A 12,500-nucleotide genomic window follows, 5' to 3' on the forward strand; every position below is an offset into this window, starting at 1 on the left:
AATTGATTTGTATAAAATTATGTACATTAATTAAATTTATTTATTTATATTGTATGTATTAAAAGACATGATTTTGATATGTGGCTTTTCTCCAAACTTGGAGGCACACGATTGTATTGGATGTCTTCAGATTCTGTTCCTGCATGACGATACCCCTGTGCACAAAACCAGTGCCTCACTTTACTAACACTCTTGTGGCCGAACGAATCTCCACAAATCTCCAAAAACAATCTAAAGTTCAATCAAAATCTAGTGGAACATCTTCCCAGAAGAGTGGAGGTTTTTATAAGAGCGAATGAAAAAAAACGTGGAATGAACTTTAGAAAAAAAAGCAAATAGCAATCGTTTGGTCAGGTGTCCACAAACTTTTGACCGTACAGTAAACCTAAAAATACCTACCATATACAATTTCTAATTTGAAAGAATATTTACTTTAGCTGTATTGTTCAACGTTGAAATGCAATTATGATAATAACAGTATTAAATATTAGATTAAATAAATGTATATATATATATATATATATATATATATATATATATATATATATATATATATATATATATATATATATATATATATATATATTATGCTATATTATTAATTGTATAGAATTAAATTACTACTACTAATAATAATAATAACAAATATTGTGACAAAATATTTTCTAAAAACACAGGATTCGTCTTCATTTACATAAAATCTGAATAAACATATCAAAATTTAAATCTCATCTTTCTTTTCACGCTGCAGTTGTCGAAACTCCGAAGCAAAGCAAAATGCTCTTCCGAGTGGATAAATAAAAAAAAAAAAACTGTTTTCTTGTTTAAAAAATTAGACTGAGAAAATTGAGATATTAAGACACCAATGTGTGACTCGGTCATGTGCCCTGTTCATCTACAAATGAACGAGACGGTGGATCATGTTGTTGTTCTTCTTTCCTTGTGTCGGCTTTGAGATCGCTGTTAGGAATTATTCACTTTCACATTGCGTTTTACCTTTTTTTTAATTTGGCAGAACATTCGCTTGCGGTCGCACGGATTCATAGAAACGTAAATGAATTAAATGGCTGAAGCAGGGTAAAGAGTTTTACATTTTTCTGTATGAGTAGGACAGTGATTTGAGAGTTTTTAGATATTTATGATAAAAACAAGAATTTAAATTTTTTTTAATTGAACATAGTTTTTATTGTATTTTTTATTTTATGGTATTTTCTTTATGTTGAATTTGTTGAATGAGAGATTTTTGGCAAATGGAAATGTTTTGGAGATGGAGAACATTTTGAAAAACAAAATGCAGCAAAATTAGTTAAAAACAACACAGCTGTAAAGTTCGTAACGCTACGAATTCTTAAATCTGATGTCGTAATGTAGGTTTTTCCTGTAACAGCAGCTCATTAAGTACTGCAGCTCCAAATCACAGGTTTACATAGTCTCAAAGCAGCTTTACAGAATGTAACAGTGAAGGTGAATGATGTGTATTTATCCCTGATGAGCAGCCGTGGTGACTGTAGCAAGGAAAAACTCCCCCTAGATGTAATGAGGAAGAAACCTTGAGAGGAACCAGATTCAAAAGAGAAACCCATCCTCATTTGGGTGACATCAAGAGTTTCTGATTTTTATATATATACAGTATATGTTCATATGTTCTCGTTTCTATGGTAACAGTTCATAGGGGTGTGTACGGCTGACACTTTTCACTGTGATGAAACTTTCTCTAAGGTGATGTTTATTTACATTTATAGAAATGGGAGTCTTCAGTCGGTGTCAGAAACAAGAAACAAGTTTGGGAAACACCTCGTCTTTTTGGTTTTTGAAACACTACCTTTTGTTTCTATGCAACAAACGGTTAAAGGTGAAAACACACACGATTTGAACAGTGAATGACTGGAATAAAGTCCTCTGGAGTCCAAATGTGACATTTCTATCTCAAACTGAAGAGCTTGTATAAGACGGAGAACCGGAGAGAAGATGTGATCAGACTGTCTCACCCCAACAGTCCACATGGAAGTGGAAACTTAATGGTTTGGGGTTGTTTGGAGCAGGGAAGGTTGGAGAATTATTATAAGTGAAAGTGAACCAACCTGGCAACTGTTCCACACATCAACACCATGCAATTCCGTCCGGACTGCGGCTCATTGGAACCGACGATGAGCCGAAGCGTACGTCTGAGTTCTGTAAGCGTTATTTGGAGAGCAAACAGACGTCTGGAATGATATCTATAATAGAATGACCTGCCCAGTCACTGCACCTAAATCCTATTGAACTGCTCTGGGATGAACTGGATCATAATAAACACAATCTCCAACTGAAGAACACATTTGGCAAGTTCTACAAGAGGCACGGACAAGTATTTCAGCAGAATGTTTGAAATGTTTGAGAAATGAACTGTCTGGATGCTGTTTTTCATGCTGAGAAAATATTTTTTAATGAAGATGAAGTGAAACATCTGGACATTTATAGATTTGTTTGGTCAAACGGAATCTTTATACCGTTACATTACCGAGTTTGTTGCATAGAAACAAAATGAATGTGCGCTTGTCTCTGAAAAACAATAAGACTAGTCCACACGTTTGACAGGCACTGTATATATATATATATAATTAATCATGTTCCTGTTAGCAGGAGTTACTCTGCCTGTATGTGGTGACACTGAGAAGAAACATGGCTCTAAAATAAAGCGGCTTTTCCTCACACATGGATCTGTGGATTACGGTGTGATTGTGATTAGGAAAGACGCTGATTCTGCAGGAGGGTCGTTACACTTAGACCTGATTCTCTGAGTCTCGTATTGGAGCAGTGAGGCGACACGGTAGAAAGCGTTCTCAACACATTGTCCTTTCAGCTTCTCGCTCATTACAGAGCACCGGAGAAACTAATCACGACGTGTTAATTTGCACACAGCTGCTCTGAGGATTTACACAGCCTTAATTCAATTCCATCAGGAGTTTATTTTAGACTGTTTAGCCTTGTGTGTGTGTCTGTGTGTGTTTGTGTGTATGCCTACAGTATGTGTGTGAAATCTAGCAGGACATCCAGGGTTTATGATTGGTTTAGGATTATAGCGGATTAACAGGAGAGGTGTGGTTCTTTACAGCTGCTATAATATACAGTATCTAGAAAGTTTTCACAGCGCTTCAGGGGATTGGAGACGATTTGGAAAGACACACACCTGAATTTCTCTGTGGAGAGAGGAGAACCTTCCAGAAGAACAACCAGCTCTGCAGCACTCCACCAAACAGGCCTGTATGCTAGAGTGGCTAAAGCCTCTCCTCAGTAAAAGGCAAATGACAGCCCACTTGGATTTTGCCAAAGGGCACCTGAAGAACACTCAGACCGTGAAAAACAAAGATTGAACTCTTTGGGCTGAATGCCAAGCATCATTTCTTTAGGAAACCAGGCACACGCGTATCACCTTGCAAATACTATCCCTTTAGTGAAGCATGGTGGTGGAAGCATCATGCTGTGGGAATTTTTTTTTTCAGCAGGAACTGGGAGACTGGTCAAAAGATGAATGCAGCAATATACAGAGACATTCCAGAGCGCTCTGGACCTCAGACTGGGGCGACGGTTCATCTTCCAACAGACCCCAAGCACACAGCCAAGCTAACAAAGGAGTGTTTACGGGACGACTCTGAATGTCTTCGAGTGGCACAGATTTGAACCCAATTGAACATCTACAGAGAGATCTAAAAATGTCTGTGATGCTCCCCATCCAACCTGATTGAGCTTAACGGGGTTCTGCAAAGAACAATTGCCCAAAAATAGGTCAAGCTTGAGCCTTTATATCATTCTAAAGTATGTATTTATGAATCCATTTGAGCTTTGTAATCTTTTTTATCAATTTGTCCAAAAAAAAGATTTTTTTGTCTTTATATGATTAATAATATATCCCATTATTTGAAAACTGGCTTTGATTTTATTGTGTTTTTTTACTCTTTTTGTCATACCCACTCATCTGTCAAGTCAAGTTTATTTGTATAGCGCTTTTCACAACAGACATTGTCTCAAAGCAGCTTTACAGAAATCAACAGTTAAGGTGAATGGTGTGTATTTATCCCTGATGAGCAGCCGTGGCGACTGTGACAAGGAAAAACTCCCTTAGATGTTATGAGGAAGAAACCTTGAGAGGAACCAGACTCAAAAGGGGAACCCATCCTCATTTGGGTGACATCAAGAGTGTGATCATAAATCTTTCAACAATACAGAACACTGGAGAGTGAGAACTAACATGAGGACTGGAGTGTGTGATTATAAGTCAAGTCAAGTCAAGTCAAGTTTATTTGTATAGCGCTTTTCACAACAGACATTGTCTCAAAGCAGCTTTACACAAATCAACAGTTTAGGTGAATGGTGTGAATTTGTCCCTGATGAGCAAGCCTGCAAGACTGTGGCAAGGAAAAACTCCCTTAGATGTTATGAGGAAGAAACCTTGAGAGGAACCAGACTCAAAAGGGGAACCCATCCTCATTTGGGTGACATCAAGAGTGTGATCATAAATCTTTCAACAATACAGAACACTGGAGAGTGAGAACTAACATGAGCACTGGAGTGTGTGATTATAAGTAATGTTCTTTCTGCAGTCTTATACAGTCTATATGGTCAGTAGCTCCTAGTTTTATAAGCTCAGCATTTGTGATCATCACAGATCCAGCATCAGCTTCTCCATGCCAGAGCCTTTAAACACTCCAGGAGGTCCAATGTCAAACTCCACACATGTAGCGGGATCCAAATGGCACTGGTACGTCTCTAGATGGTTCGGGATGTTTGCGAGTTCGGCATCTACTTTTTCAAAGGTCCGTAATCATGACGAGGTGGGAGGTGACTGGAGCTGGCCAAACCTCAGGGTGTCTCGGGATGGGGAGAGAAAGAGAAGCAGTGGAGAGGAATTAGCGTAGCTGCTGTTCATGATATTAACAGCACAAGTTGATAATGTGCATGTGATCAGATGTTCTGGAGCACAAAGTTATGATATGTAATGTGTGTTATGTGTAGGCTTTGCTAAAAAGATATGTTTTCAATCTACACTTAAACTGGGTGAGTGTGTCTGAGCCCCGAACACTGTCAGGAAGACTATTCCAGAGTTTAGGAGCTAAATGTGAAAATGCTGTACCACCTTTAGTGGACTTTGCTATTCTAGGAACTACTAGAAGCCCAGAGTTTTGAGATCTCAGGGAGCGTGGCGGATTGTAGCGTGTTAAAAGACTGGATAGATACATAGGAGCCAAACCATTTAGTGCTTTATAAGTGAGAAGTAATATTTTGTAGTCTATTCGAAACTTAACCGGAAGCCAATGTAGGGACAATAGGATTGGGGTTATGTGATCATATTTTCTTGACCTTGTGAGAACTCTGATGATGATGCATCCACCTAGTAATGCATTACAGTAGTCTATTCTGGAGGTCATGAACGCATGGACGAGCTTCTCTGCATCGGATATAGACAACATGTTTCTTAACTGAGAAATATTTCTAAGGTGAAAGAAGGCTGTTTTTGTAACTTGGTTGATATGATAATTGAAAAACAAGTTGCTGTCTAAAATAACTCCCAGGTCTTTTACCGTTGAACTAGTGGTTACAGAACATCCGTCTAAATGGAGGTTGAAATGCTGGAGCTTCTGTATACTAGTTTTTGGGCCGATAAACAAAATCTCAGTCTTATCAGAATTTAAAAGTAGAAAGTTATGGGTCATCCAATCTCTTATTTCCTTAATACACTCAGTTATCCGAGTTAATTGAGCTGTATCGCCTGGTTTAGATGAGATATATAGCTGAGTATCATCAGCATAACAATGGAAGCTAATTCCATGCCTTCTAAAAATATTTCCTAATGGACGCATGTATATTGTGAAGAGCAGGGGTCCTAGAACTGAATCTTGCGGCACGCCATAATTTACTTGCATTAGCCTGGATAGCTCTCCATTTAAATCTACGAAATGGTAACGATCGGACAGGTAGGATTTAAACCAGCTTAATGCCTGTCCCTGAATGCCGATGTAATTTTGTAAGCAATCTAGGAGGAGATCATGGTCTATAGTGTCGAATGCAGCACTAAGATCTAGTAGAACCAACAGTGAGATGAAGCCTTGGCCTGAAGCTAAAAACAGGTCATTAGTGATTTTAACTAGAGCAGTTTCTGTGCTATGATGGGGCCTAAAACCTGACTGAAATTCTTCAAAGATATTGTTCTCTTGCAGGTAGGAACATACTGGGCAGCGACAATCTTTTCTAAAATCTTAGACATAAATGGGAGATTTGAAATTGGTCTGTAATTCGATAGCGTGTTTGGATCCAGATTAGGTTTTTTAATGAGGGGCCTAATAACTGCTAACTTGAGGGATTTAGGGACTTGTCCTAACGATAGTGAAGAGTTAATAATATTCAGAAGAGGTTCACCAGTTGTATATAACACTTCCTTCAGTAATTTAGTAGGAATTGGATCTAACGGACACATTGTCGATTTAGCTTTGGCAATAACATTATACAGCTCTTCCTGTCCTATACATGTAAAACAGTGTAGTTGTGGGGTTGTAGGTAAGATTGTGTCAGGAGATGCTGTCAGAGGTTGAACTGCCACAATTGTTTTTCTAATGTTATCTATTTTTTCAGTGAAGAAATTCATAAAGTCGTCACTACTAAACTGTGATGGAACACAATTTTCAGAGCCCTGATTTGTAGTTAGTTTAGCGACTGTACTGAAAAGGAACCTGGGACTGTTTTTGTTGTTTTCTATGAGTTTGCTCAGGTGTTTAGCTCTAGCAGCTTTTAGCGCCTGTCTGTAGCTGAGCATACTGTCTTTATACGCAATTCTAAATACCTCCAATTTAGTTTTCCTCCATTTTCTCTCCAGATTACAGGCTGTTCTTTTGAGGGCATGCGTATGACTATTATACCAAGGTGCAGGTGCTTGTTCTCTAACCTTTTTTAACCGGATGGGGGCAACGTTGTCTAATGTGCTAGTGAGGATAAGGTTTATGTTGTTAGTTATTTCATCAAGATTATTATCAGTTATGGGTTTAGTGAGAAATTGAGATAAATCAGGCAGGTTATTTATGAATCTGTCCTTAGTGGTTGGAACAATAGTCCTACCAGGTCGATACCGTGGTGCAACATGGCTAATCTGCTTTACCGGTAGTATGTACAGTATGAGGTAATGGTCAGTGATGTCATCACTCTGAGGTAAAATATCGATATCAGTGACATCTGCTCTGGTGACGTTTTGTTTAACCCCAAAAGAGTTTAATAAGTCAACAAATGATAATCCTAGAGCATCGTTTACATCATCTACATGAATATTAAAATCTCCTACAAGCAGCACTTTATCAAAATTGATCAAGAGATCGGATAGAAAACAAGCAAACTCTTGAAGAAAATCAGCGTAGGGCCCTGGGGGTCTGTACACGGTGACCAGAGCGAGTTTTCTATGCATGTCTGAAAGTACAACTTTAAGAACGAGCACTTCAAATGATTTAAAACTGAATCCTAATCTCTGACTAACATTAAGAGAGGCACTATAAATGGTTGTCTCTTCCGCCGCTGCCGCATCCAGGGTCCGTGTTGCACCTTTGCCGGAGTTGAGGTGCTGGGAGCGTTAGGTTCAACCCGGGAATTTACCTGGGACGAGTGCGCGTCCGCCCGGGATGTTACCAGCGCCGCTTTCCGCTCTCGCAGCCGGGCATGCTTTACATGCAGCTCGCGAATCTGTTTCTTCAAAGCCTATATCTCCAACGCCACCGTTTGCAAATCGATTGAGTCCTCACCTGTGCTCAAAGTCAGACACACAGCCGGCATAGTGCTCATAATCACGAACAGAGTTAAGATACACATCTATATATAATATATGTGACAGACAATGAATATAGTGGTAGTCGAGTTTAACTGACTACAGGCACAAGTCAGGAAGACAAAAACAATTTAGGATTATTAAAAGAGAAAAACACAAACAAACAAATACAAACACGGAACTCGCGGCAAACAAGTCAAACACAGGAAGCTACGTCACCGGAAGTGAGAGTCTGATACAGCAGCAGAGAGTAGATGTAGATGTTTTTTCTACAGTCTTATACAGTCTTTATGGTTATAAAACTAGGAGCTACTGAGAAACTCATAAGATAGCTCAACTTTTGTGATCATTACAGATCCAACACCAGCTTCTCCATGCCAGAGCCTTTAAACACTCCAAGAGGTCCAGTGTCAAAACTCCACACATGTAGCGGGATCCAATTGGCACTGGTACGTCCCTAGATGGTACGGGATGTTTGTGAGTTTGGCATCTACTTCTTCAAAGGTCCATATTCTTCATGAGGTGGGACGTGACTGGAGCTTGCCAACCTCAGGATGCCTCGGGATGGGGAGAGAAAGAGAAGCAGTGAATAGAAATTAGCGTAGCTGCTGTTCATGATATTAACAGCACAAGTTGATAATGTGCATGTGATCAGATGTTCTGGAGCACAAGGTTATGATGTGATGTGTGTTATGTGTAGGCTTTGCTAAAAAGATACGTCTGTGATCTGCACTTAAACTGGTAGAGTGTGTCTGAGCCTCGAACACTGTCAGGAAGACTATTCCAGAGTTTAGCTAAATGATGAGAATGATCTACCGGCTTTAGTGGACTTTGCTATTCTAGGAACTACTAGAAGTCCAGAGTTCTGAGATCTCAGGGAGCGTGACTGATTGTAGCGTGTTAAAAGACTGGATAGATACATGAGAGCCAAACCATTTAGTGCTTCATAAGTAAGAAACAGTAGTTTAAAGTCTATTCGAAACTTAACAAGTAGCTAGTGTAGGGACGATAAGATTGGGGTTATATGATCATATTTTCTTGACCTTGTGAGAACTCTTGCTGCCGCATTCTGAACTAACTGAAGCCTGTTTATTAATGATGGTATAAGATAGTCCTTCAGAAGTATCAGTGATTTGATTCAATTCTATCTAATTTATTTTAATTAAATTTAAATTGTAAAGGACTTTTAACACTTTTTTGCTTTTAGTATAAGCTTTACTCCTGTAGGAAGATCTCACAATATATTTTTGTGTATGCTTGTGAGATTTTCAGCCACAAGGTTGTTAGTAGAATCGTGTAGTGATGTAGGCGAGGTGAGGAGGTCTCGGGTGTAGTCAGCGTTCACATTCATCCCAAATGTGTTTAATATGGTTGAGATGAGAGCTTTTATATCAGGAGAGCTTCCACTCCAACTTATGTATCTTTATAGAACTAGCTTTGTGCACAGGGGCATTGTCATGCTGGAACAGGTTTGGGTGTTGTACTTCGAGTGAAGGGAAAATATAATGCTAGTTCAGCCAAAGACATCTTCTACAAATTGCCTCCATCGTTGTGGTAACAGTTTGAAGAAGAACCACATATGGCTGGAAAAGTTGTGCTCCATTACTTTTGGTAATAGCGTGTATTTTCATTACTGGCTTATTCAGAAGAAAAGAAACAAAAGTTCCTCCTTTGTATAGACTATAGACATGTACTGCAGTGACGGTTTATTTCAGAAATCGCAGAGATCTGGCACTTTGTTGCTATTAGTGATGTTTATCAGATGGATAGTGTTTTTTTTTTTTTTTTTTTTTTTTTTTTTTTTACTTTTCTGGAATGTGCAGCTGAATATTCTGGTGTCTAAAGGCAAATGGCAAAAATGCTTGACTGACATTAAAATAGCTAAAATAAAGGCTTTTTTGAAATATTTTTCAAAACATCATAAATAATAAAATAAGAATTTTTCCATCTAGCCTAATAACACACTGCTAGACTACTGCATGCACCAGAACACTGGGGAATCTCTGCTTCATCGATTGAGCTGATTCACTCTACAACAGAGGAGTAAAATTCACTGCTATAAACCCTGGATTCGGTGCTGAACAGGAGGGAATAAATCAAGATCATGACCGAAAGTTTGATTTAAATACTGATCTACTAAAAAGAGGAATGAATTAAAGGTTATAATGGAAAATACGCATATTTAATTTCTAAACTTGGTAAAAAAAAATGGGTGGAACAAATTAAGGTCAGACTGAAAGACTTAAAAACTGATCTATTGATCACAAGAAACCCAATTCTAAGCAAGAGATTGTACATTTTAAACAATTTTAACAGCATGAAACTGATCCTCTAAATCAGGGGTGGCCAACCAGTCAGAGACCGAGAGCCACATTTTGACTGTGTTACCGCAAAGAGCCACATCTTACACATGGGCACACATGAACATCACCCATCCCTTTCTCTTACACACACACACACACACACACACACACACACACACACACACACCTACCTCTGCTCAGACAGATTTATTGTAAATGTCAATACATAATCAACATAATGACAGAAATTGACCACAGGACAGTCATTTTCAACAATGAACATTGTGTGCACTGTCTCACACACACAAACTCTTAGTTTAACCAAGTCCACAAACAAAAATATATTAATTTACAATAGCGTTTTTCTTTTACTATGCATGTTAGTGGGACTTTTGGCATTCTTTGCCTTAAACAATCCCCTTCAAATCTGCCTCGTATTCCGTTGTTGCCACTCGAAGCAATTCTTTCACATGGGTGTCAGTCAGAACAGATCGAGGCTTTGATTTCACGTGTTTCAGGGTTGAAAACACAGACTTTCTTTGTGTTTTTTTTTTTTTTGTGAGTGTTCACTTCGCTTGAGTTCAATACGGTATTTTTGTCAAATGCGCACGTGCGTGAGATGAATATACTGCAAAGTTTCCCAGTAGGTGGAAGAGCATTTAAGTCTTAAAAATACCGTATTGAACTCAAGCGAAGCGAACACGCACATAAAAAAAACCCCACAAAAACAAACTTCGATATAAACGTAAGAGCCGCATGAAACCAGCCAAAGAGCCGCATGCGGCTCGCGAGTATTTAGAGCACAAGCCGCGCTCTAAATACATTGGAATAAAATTCATTTATGGCAAAAAAGATTTGCTTAGTTGAAAGCTCATCCCCCAACATACGAAAAAAAGTCACGTGCATTACAGCGGAATGTTAGAAAGATGGGGTCCTTTATGATACAGCACCCCTGGAGCACAGAAGGTTAAGGGCCTCGCTCAAGGGCCCCAAGAGTGGCAGCTTGGCAATACTGGGGCTTGAACCCCAAACCTTCTGATTAATAACCCAGAGACTTAATCACTGAGCACAACTTTGCATCAGTTAAAAAAAAAACAAGGAAAAAAATTGATTGGCTAAAAAGTCAAATATTCACTGATCTAATTATTTCTGAACAAATAAGCGAATCACGATCACGACCCAAATATATGGTTTGATCTGCATTTCATTTATGTTGAATAATCAAATAAATACTGTATATAATCTTATTTAATACTAGATACAGAAACTACATGAAGTGAATCACTACCGATTTACTCAAGATGATCAATTTATATTATAAAGACTGGATCATTAGTGAACCTCTTCCATCTTTTTCCCAAAAAATAGGGAAAACAAGGACAAGAGCAAAGCATCAGATTTGATGAATGCTTGATACTTTTACATGCACAGATGCATAGAGCATGAAAGTAAATACCAGACTGCAGTGTGTCATCAACTTTGCTGAGAAGGGGATTGGCTGCAATCTGCGACCTCTACAAGACCTGTACACTCTCAGGACCCTGAAATAGGCAGCTGGGAATGGCTCTCAGCCTGGAGAAGAACTTTTTAAGGCACTCTGCTCTGGTAAAAGGCTGTGGTACATCGAAACAAAAATCTCAATATAATCAATATAAACGTTGTCATTTCACATGCGTTACATTAACACAGACAACTAAGGCTACTACACTGCAACCTGCACCTTTGGACTTATTTAGAAAAGATAATGATTTGACCCGGAGCCGATAAGAGGATATTCAAATGAGTGCAATCATCATGTTGAAATCACTTTCAGATCTCTTCTCACAGCTATTTTGTGGCTAGACGTGTCGAGTGGGTCATTTTCATCGCACTCAAACGACACAAATCACTCCACGTTGCAAAATAACAGCTAAAAGCCTCTTGTGTGTGGTGCAGTGAGTTGATCTGGATTTGAACTGAAGTGAGCAGTAAGTGATTTATTCTTCATTGATTTATTATTCGTAGTCTGGATGAATGTTGTATGGACAGTTCTCTTATCAGAGACGTGATTTTTGATCCTACGTCCACTCACGACGTGTAATATAATTATGCTTGGTCTTATATGTTATTGTTTCCATAGCAACAGCTCAGGCACTGAGAGTTTCTTCAGAGGACATGTCACTTAAAAGAAGAAAAAAAAGAACACCATACAGTTGATATGTTGGAGTTTATTAGCACTGTGTAGTTTGGTCGTCTTGATGGGTGCGAAGTACGCAGCAAAATGAGCAAAAACGCTGAAGTTTCTTGAGATTACTTTCATTTTTCTTCTCAGGGCATGCACCGAACCGTGGAACAGGAATAATCCAACATGGTTCCAAATAGTACAAAATGACTGAAGCTCCTCCCCTCAAATTCAAACAGACCAATAAGAATACTAT

At 38.7% G+C, this 12,500-nt stretch overlaps 1 protein-coding gene and 1 long non-coding RNA gene across 4 annotated transcripts in view; one reads left to right on the plus strand and one right to left on the minus strand.

Annotated features, from left to right (window-relative positions):
* The window catches only part of wdr17 (WD repeat domain 17), a 112,353-nt gene that overhangs the window by 1,444 nt on the left and 98,409 nt on the right, over positions 1-12,500 (plus strand). The gene's annotated exons all lie outside the window — the stretch shown is intronic.
* The window catches only part of LOC310724644, a 190,345-nt gene continuing 182,662 nt past the window's right edge, over positions 4,818-12,500 (minus strand). The window contains exons 2-3 of the long non-coding RNA XR_014533124.1: positions 8,329-8,574; positions 4,818-4,838 (exon numbers count right to left, since the gene is read on the minus strand). This is a non-coding gene — a long non-coding RNA (uncharacterized lncRNA). The remainder of the gene's footprint in view (positions 4,839-8,328; positions 8,575-12,500) is intronic.

This window comes from Silurus aristotelis, assembly GCF_946808225.1.
Source record: "Silurus aristotelis genome assembly, chromosome: 4".
Taxonomy (NCBI): domain Eukaryota; kingdom Metazoa; phylum Chordata; class Actinopteri; order Siluriformes; family Siluridae; genus Silurus; species Silurus aristotelis.